Source organism: Sturnus vulgaris, chromosome 4 (assembly GCF_052056855.1).
Source record: "Sturnus vulgaris isolate bStuVul1 chromosome 4, bStuVul1.hap1, whole genome shotgun sequence".
NCBI lineage: Eukaryota > Metazoa > Chordata > Aves > Passeriformes > Sturnidae > Sturnus > Sturnus vulgaris.
In genome coordinates this window covers 24,941,978-24,948,799 of record NC_142246.1, presented here as the reverse complement: position 1 = coordinate 24,948,799, position 6,822 = coordinate 24,941,978, and positions in this window count along the sequence as shown.

Below are 6,822 nucleotides of genomic sequence, written 5' to 3'. Positions count from 1 at the left end.
ATAGAATAAGGAAAACGTTGGAACCACTTGATTGCAGTTGCAGGTTAGTTTCCTTTAGCTGTAATATGAAACTGCCTCTTGCATATAAAAACATATGCAAAGATACACATAGATACAAATTAACAGATTATGAAGAAACAGTAAAGAAACAGCTGTGTCAGTAGAACTGGATGTGAGATGGACGTAGCTTCTCTGCCTTTGTATTTATTGACATCTGTTGTCACCTCCCTTTTGCTATTTTCTTCCTCTTCTTCCCTTGTATTGGCACATTTCCAAGTGGTATGGACCAGACATTAGATCCATGTCCTAAGCCAATCCATCTCTGGACCACCTGGGGAAAGAGGGAGCCCTGTGGCATTGACAGAAGAGGTGGCTACTGCAGAAAGGCAGGTGCTTGAGGACTGTGACTTTAGCCATGGTTCTGTGCATTGGGTTACTGAGCATTTTGTTAACAAGAGGTCCAGAAACTGAGGTCACATATTGGTCTCCTGACTATCTGAATTACTGAACTGATAGCTTGTAATCTGTCCCTGTTTTGGACCATAGCATCTCACTCGCTATGTCAGAGCGTCCTTAAACCTGTGGACACTTGCCTGCCTGGTTTTATTTAGCAATAGAGACATAGCTTGTGTGATTAAGAGAAAAGTCTCCAGGGGAAAATGCTCTACATATCCCACAGCAGTAATTTCATCCCAGCCCTTTTAAGCAATAGTCACCTTTCATACTCCCTCTAATGAGTCAAGTACTTCAGTGTGCAGGGCTAGGGTGAAGGTTCCATTCCCCATGTCTTGTGATTGGCATGAGCAGGTCTTGGCTCTGCAGGCAGGAGGTCTCGGTTGTCAGTCCATGAAGGGGCTGGGCTCTTGGCTGAGAACTTAAGTCACAGCCAAGCCCAATTTATGTGTGCAGAGAAGAAAATGTTGCCCAGCTATTAGTTAATAAACCTGATACTGGCATTCAAATTACATTTACTATCAGATCTGTGAATCTGGCTGAAGTTTTGGATCAGATCATGGAGTGTGTTTCCATACTTGTTTTCCTTCCATCAAATCAGCTATTGAAAGAAAATGGAATGTTATCTGAGTTCTTACATGATGAACACTCAGGTCACATGCTGGCACCCTTGCATTCTAGATACCTCTAGTATCTAGAGTCAACCAGCAATCCTACTGCAGTTAAATTAATAATGAGGATGTGACCTCAAAAAAACCCCAAATCATCTGGACTCTCATGAGTATTTGGAAATGCAATTCTTTGAGTTAAAGGCCCCACTAAGTAGTGAAAGTGCTAAAAACTTTGAAAGAGTGTTAAAGTTAGTATATTGTTTCTTGTTCCCTTTGTAAACCTCTTGTACAGGATTTCACGGAGAAACTGACTGTGGTTTAATTGAAACACATCAGAAGGCAGTGTTCTGGTGTTTTAATTACAAGAGAAGGAAAAAACAGCAATAGCAAAAAGTACTTGAGTAGTAATTTCAGCAGGTACATTGGCAGTATTAAGAAATCTCATTCTTGCTTATCATTGTCAACAGGGGGGACATTGTTTCTTCAGCTATTTCCAGTGAATCACCAGATTATCACAAATCAGTCCCCAAGTGCTATTGAAATAGCATGAATTGGAGAGACAAGCAATTTTCTGACGTACTCTCTATCTGTTCATTTTAAAATTTGTTCATTTAAAATGGCTTTTTCCAGTGGATAATATGGGAAATTAACTTTCTGTGTCCTCCTGTTGCCACCACAGACACATTATTTCTGGGGAGCAATATATTCCAGATGCACAGACTGCAGAGATTTCCACTGCTACACGTCAGCACAAAGACTACATAGTGAATGCTTATTAAGTGTCCACGTAAAAAGGATGTTCATTTAGAGTAAATAGAGCTGAGTCATAGAAGTGATAGGACAGGATTTCTACCCCTGTTCTTTAGGATGCCCAAACACTTATCCCTGATGAGAGCGAGCTCATGGTCACCATGGTTGAACGTTAGTCATCGAGGGCATGCTCCAGTTTGGTGAAGGTTTTAATTGCAACTAAGCATAAAGACTCAAAATATTTTGTGTCTCTCCATATTCTTTTAAGAGCTGGAATTAAAATTTCAAGGGGAAAAAGTGATCTTCTTTTCCAAGCTCTTAATGAAAAAGATATTTTTTTCCATAAAGAAAGTAAAAGCTTTTCTTGTAAAACTTACCAAGTATACTTCACCCATACACTTCCGCATAGCAATCCTTATATCAGAGCTCTCTCAAATATGTTTGGAAAAACAGTGTTATCAGTTAGAATGTCTATAGGATGTCAAAATGCTGGGTTCCACTGAATTGAAATGTTTTATTAGAAGTTCCTTTCTTCCTTTTGGAGATAAATCATTTTCAAGGAAAAAGAAATGATAGCTAATGCCAATAATTTTACATTTCTATGTTCCCATCTCTTCTCTGATGTTGAAACCAAAATCCCATTTTGCAGTCAAAGTAGTGTCTTTTGAGTAAGACAAGGACAGTGAGCATACTATGGAGGTATTTCAGAGACCAGCTGAAAAAGTCAATCAATTCAAATAAAGTCTCCTTCCTTCCTCATTCTGGTTCCCAAACATTGAATTGACTCATCTATAACTATTGTGAAGTGTCTATCTAAAATGTTAAAACGAGATTATTGGAAATGCTTGTTTAAATCACTTGACTACAAGAAGGCAAAAATAATCCAGGCTGTAATTCTATAGCACAGTGTTAAAATTTGATTGTATTTAACTCAGATTCTTTACCCAGTGTAACTGATGTGATCTTTGCACAAAAAGAAGTCATTTATATGTTCATTAGTGCCTCTGAGATGGAAGCAAATATTGCATATTAGGGCTGAAATGTGCAGTCTGTATCACAAGAGTTCAGTGGCAAAAATACTTATGATATGGAATAGCAGTCATGTCTCTTGAAACCAGAGAGAAAATATTTCTGTTGATCATGATGACTGAATTTATTAAATGGCTTTTCAGTCTACTTAAATAAATTAATACTAAAGAAACTTTATTGTGAAAGGTCCTAAACGAACACAATTTACTAATGTACTTGGTTTCAAATATATCTGTCATATTTGTGTCCCTGGCTTGATGAAATTTAAGATTTTTTTCCTCTTGCTTGTTTAAACATTTATTTGGACTGTAATGCTTATTAAACATGTGAATACACCATGAAAAATTCTTAGAGGATAATGGCAGATCAATAGCTATAAATTCAGAGGACGAAAAACATAGCAATGCCTTAGTTTGCCTCTTCCCACGCTTATTTTAAACACTGATTATTTAACACACTAATTCAACCTTATTAGTCATATTAAAAGTTTACAAAAAATCATATGCCCAGCATCTTAATATTTTGAAACAAGTGATACAATCTCTTTGAAATGGCTGGGGAGACACTTGTTTTATATTCTAAAATGAATTTTTATGAAACTCCTACATGTGAATGAGAAGTTGGGTTTGCAGCTCTTTTAAATACTCTAGTGAAATAGCTTTAAAAACCAGTGATTGCTTTGCACAAACCTCTACGCAGCAAAGTTTGCATTTTCATGCAACACTTTCCTGTCTCATGTTGCATAAGCCACTGGATTTTAAAACTTTTCTCCAAAAAATGTTTTGTGTGACTTGTGTATCAGACACCTTTGACAATTTGAAGCATATTTTTCTGCAGCACAGGAAATTCAAACACAAATTACTTTATTTTACAGTGTATATGATTTGAAGTGATACATTGATTAAAAGGATTTGCACCAATGGGGAATGGAGTGTGTCACCTATAGGCAGAAACTTGGGCATTAAGTTTAAGTAAGGATTTACAGATTTTGTTTTTCCTACTTTGCCAGCTACTTACACGCATTCTGCTCTGCCAAGATCAGAATAGATGCTGAGCTTTTCTGTACAATTGGAGCAAGTGTCCTTGAAAATCCAAAATACCCACCCACCACTCTTCAACCAAACTAGACAAATCTGAAGCATATGGGGAAAATATGGGGAACTTAACTTTTCTCTATTTTTTTTTCCAGGCAAATCCTTCAGAAATGTCAGCGAGAAGTAGAGAGTAATAAAAACCCTGTGTGCATGTGTGTGTGTGGTAGGGGGTTATTTTCTTGTTTGTTGTTGGGTTTAGGTTTTTTTCCCCCTCTAGAACATATGCCTTCTGGAAATAGTGTTGAAGGAACATACCTTGATAGCAATATCCCTGAGTCTTCTCATAATCTCCATCCTGTTTGGTCATTCCTTTTGTTTTGACATAGCATGGTTCCATAACTGAGATGGAGTTACTTCTGTTGGTCTGTATATTTGTTCTGTATGTGGGTAGGCAAGTTCCCATAGTGTCACACAAAAGTAGGACAGTGACTGGGGTGCCCTTATGGGAAAGGTGGGTCAGAATGTATTTGGCAGATAAATATCTGCCTAGAATGTAAGAACCAAATGCCTCAATATTTTCTAAAAGTAGAAAACAGCTTGATTTTTAAAGTAGTTGTAAGCTCAGGAGAAGATGTGTGCAAGTAACAGGCAGCTGTTCTGGACATTGTTTGAGCTCTCCCTCTTTCTGCATGCCCTATGTGTTGAGGTATGTAACATGAGGTCTGGATTCTGCTTAACTCCTAGTTTGGATACAGCCTCAATTGCCTGTCTCAGCACAGGGTGCCTGGGACCTAGAGACTATGCACACACCAATGACTGGAAAACTTAGGAACAGGCCAGACTATGACAGGTCCATTTTCCTCCTGGGTGCCCTATCCGAGGTGACAGCTGCATAGGCAGAAGGGAAATTTGCTCTCCAGAATACTGCTCCTCTGGCTGTAAAGTACATGCATAGAGTTTAAAGGATTTATTGAGTTCTTTGATATGTTGGCACTTGACTGTTAGAAAGAAAGATATTCTAGCTGAATAAAGGAAGAATTTCTCATAGTTATATCCCTTTAAAGTGAACCACCATTGGCAAAACTCTGATGAGGAAATGCAAAATTGTCTTCGATATATGTACATAAGTTAATTATCACCAATTTATTACTGTTTAAATGGGAATTATATCCTCCTGTCTTCAGGAAGGCCTGTAAAATCAATTGGTATAACTAGAGTCACAGGATCAATGCAATCAACATTCACTGGTTGATAGCAATCACAATAAGGCTTGGACACTATGGTTTTAATTTGTAAAGTCCATGGGTTCCTTCTCTAAGGGTCTGAGAAATGGAACTGTGAAATGTTGGCAGGCTTTAATTCACTATATATCTCCATAGGCAGGATTTTAGAGCAAATTGAAAATGTTTGAAACCAAAGTGCATTAGGTCCTTATATGAAAGGAGGGAGAGAAGGATGATAAAAATACATATTTCAAAGCTTTATTTGGAGCTCTGAGCCCTTTATTGGAAACATAAAATATACAAGTTAAAACAGAGATCACTGTGTCTTCATAGTGGTCCAGCCTGCACTTGTAAAATGAAACAGAGAATGTGCAGAGAGGGCCAAAGGTTTGCCTGGCAGGTAAGAGAGGAAAGGAAAGGAATGCTGGACACTGGCTGACTAGTAGTTTCAGCCTGCACACAAACAGCCTGGATATTGCTGAGATTTAGTTGCACTGTAGTTGCTGTATAATTAATTCATTTAAGCCTGGAGAAATGTCTTTGTCATCTTAAACCTAAATAAGCCCCTTCATCCATTAGGGCACGATGCAGCATTTTGAGGTGTGTGTGCATTTTTCGAAAGCTTGGGCACTTTACTGAATCTCCAGGTGGACAGCTTTCGTGCTGCAGTTTAGTATCAAAAGCAAATCCCCCTACCTGGCAGCAGCGCTGTCCTGGAAATGCCTTTCTGGCATAACTAAGGCAGCTTCTGCTGGGCATAGCATGACTCAGACATCAGCAGTCCCTCTCCTGGCCAAGTGTGTGAACAACTATTCCTCGAGCTCCAGAAGACTTTTTTATTTTTTTTCCCTGATACTTAATTTCTTTTTGCTGCAGAAAGACATATATTCTAGCTTCAAGTTTTATGAAGGTCCTACTACATTTATCTCTGTATTTTATTCTTTAAAATAGGAGAATTGTCTTTTATGATTTTTACAAAAACATAACATTTTGCAAAAGCTTTTCTGTATTTCTGATTTGTAATTCTGGATAAGTGGAAGTGAGTTGATAGAAATTGTAAGCTACTCTGCTAACTGTATCCCGTAGTAATAACAGCCCAAAGTAAGAGAAAACTGTTCTTTTTCTTTATACTTACCTATTTATATTCTATAACTAATCAAGGTTAAAAACAAGCTGTAGAATTCGCTGGGGAATGCACCCCCTTGTGAAGCAAGGAAGAGAGGGGAGATTCCTGACCACTGAGACTGGCTTTGACAGATGATCACGCTGTAGGAAATACACAAATGTTCAATCCAGCTTTAATATAGCAACACAACAGTATCCTATCCAGCTAGTAAACTAAACTGGTGGACTAAATACTTCTGTCCCTCTTCCACTTGTGTAAAACTGTCTTCTCTCTACCAAAAAGCATTTTTGTTCTATACTTTCTAGTTTCAATGACATAAAATTCCATGTCCAGGTATCTCTGAATCTCTGGTTTCTACTTTTAGCCTTAGATATCAAAGTTCCTAAATGAATTCATGAGATAATTTTCTTTCCTTATTATGGTCCTCTATTAACCTTTCTCATTTCTCTGAGATTTATTATCTAATCTTTGCTTGCCAGTGGCTGGAATACATTTGCCCTTTGCTCTTGAGAGTTTTGGGTACAGTAAGAAGGATATGGATTCTAATCACATTCATTCTTAAATGACTTTGCTAACATTTTTCATTCATATTTTAC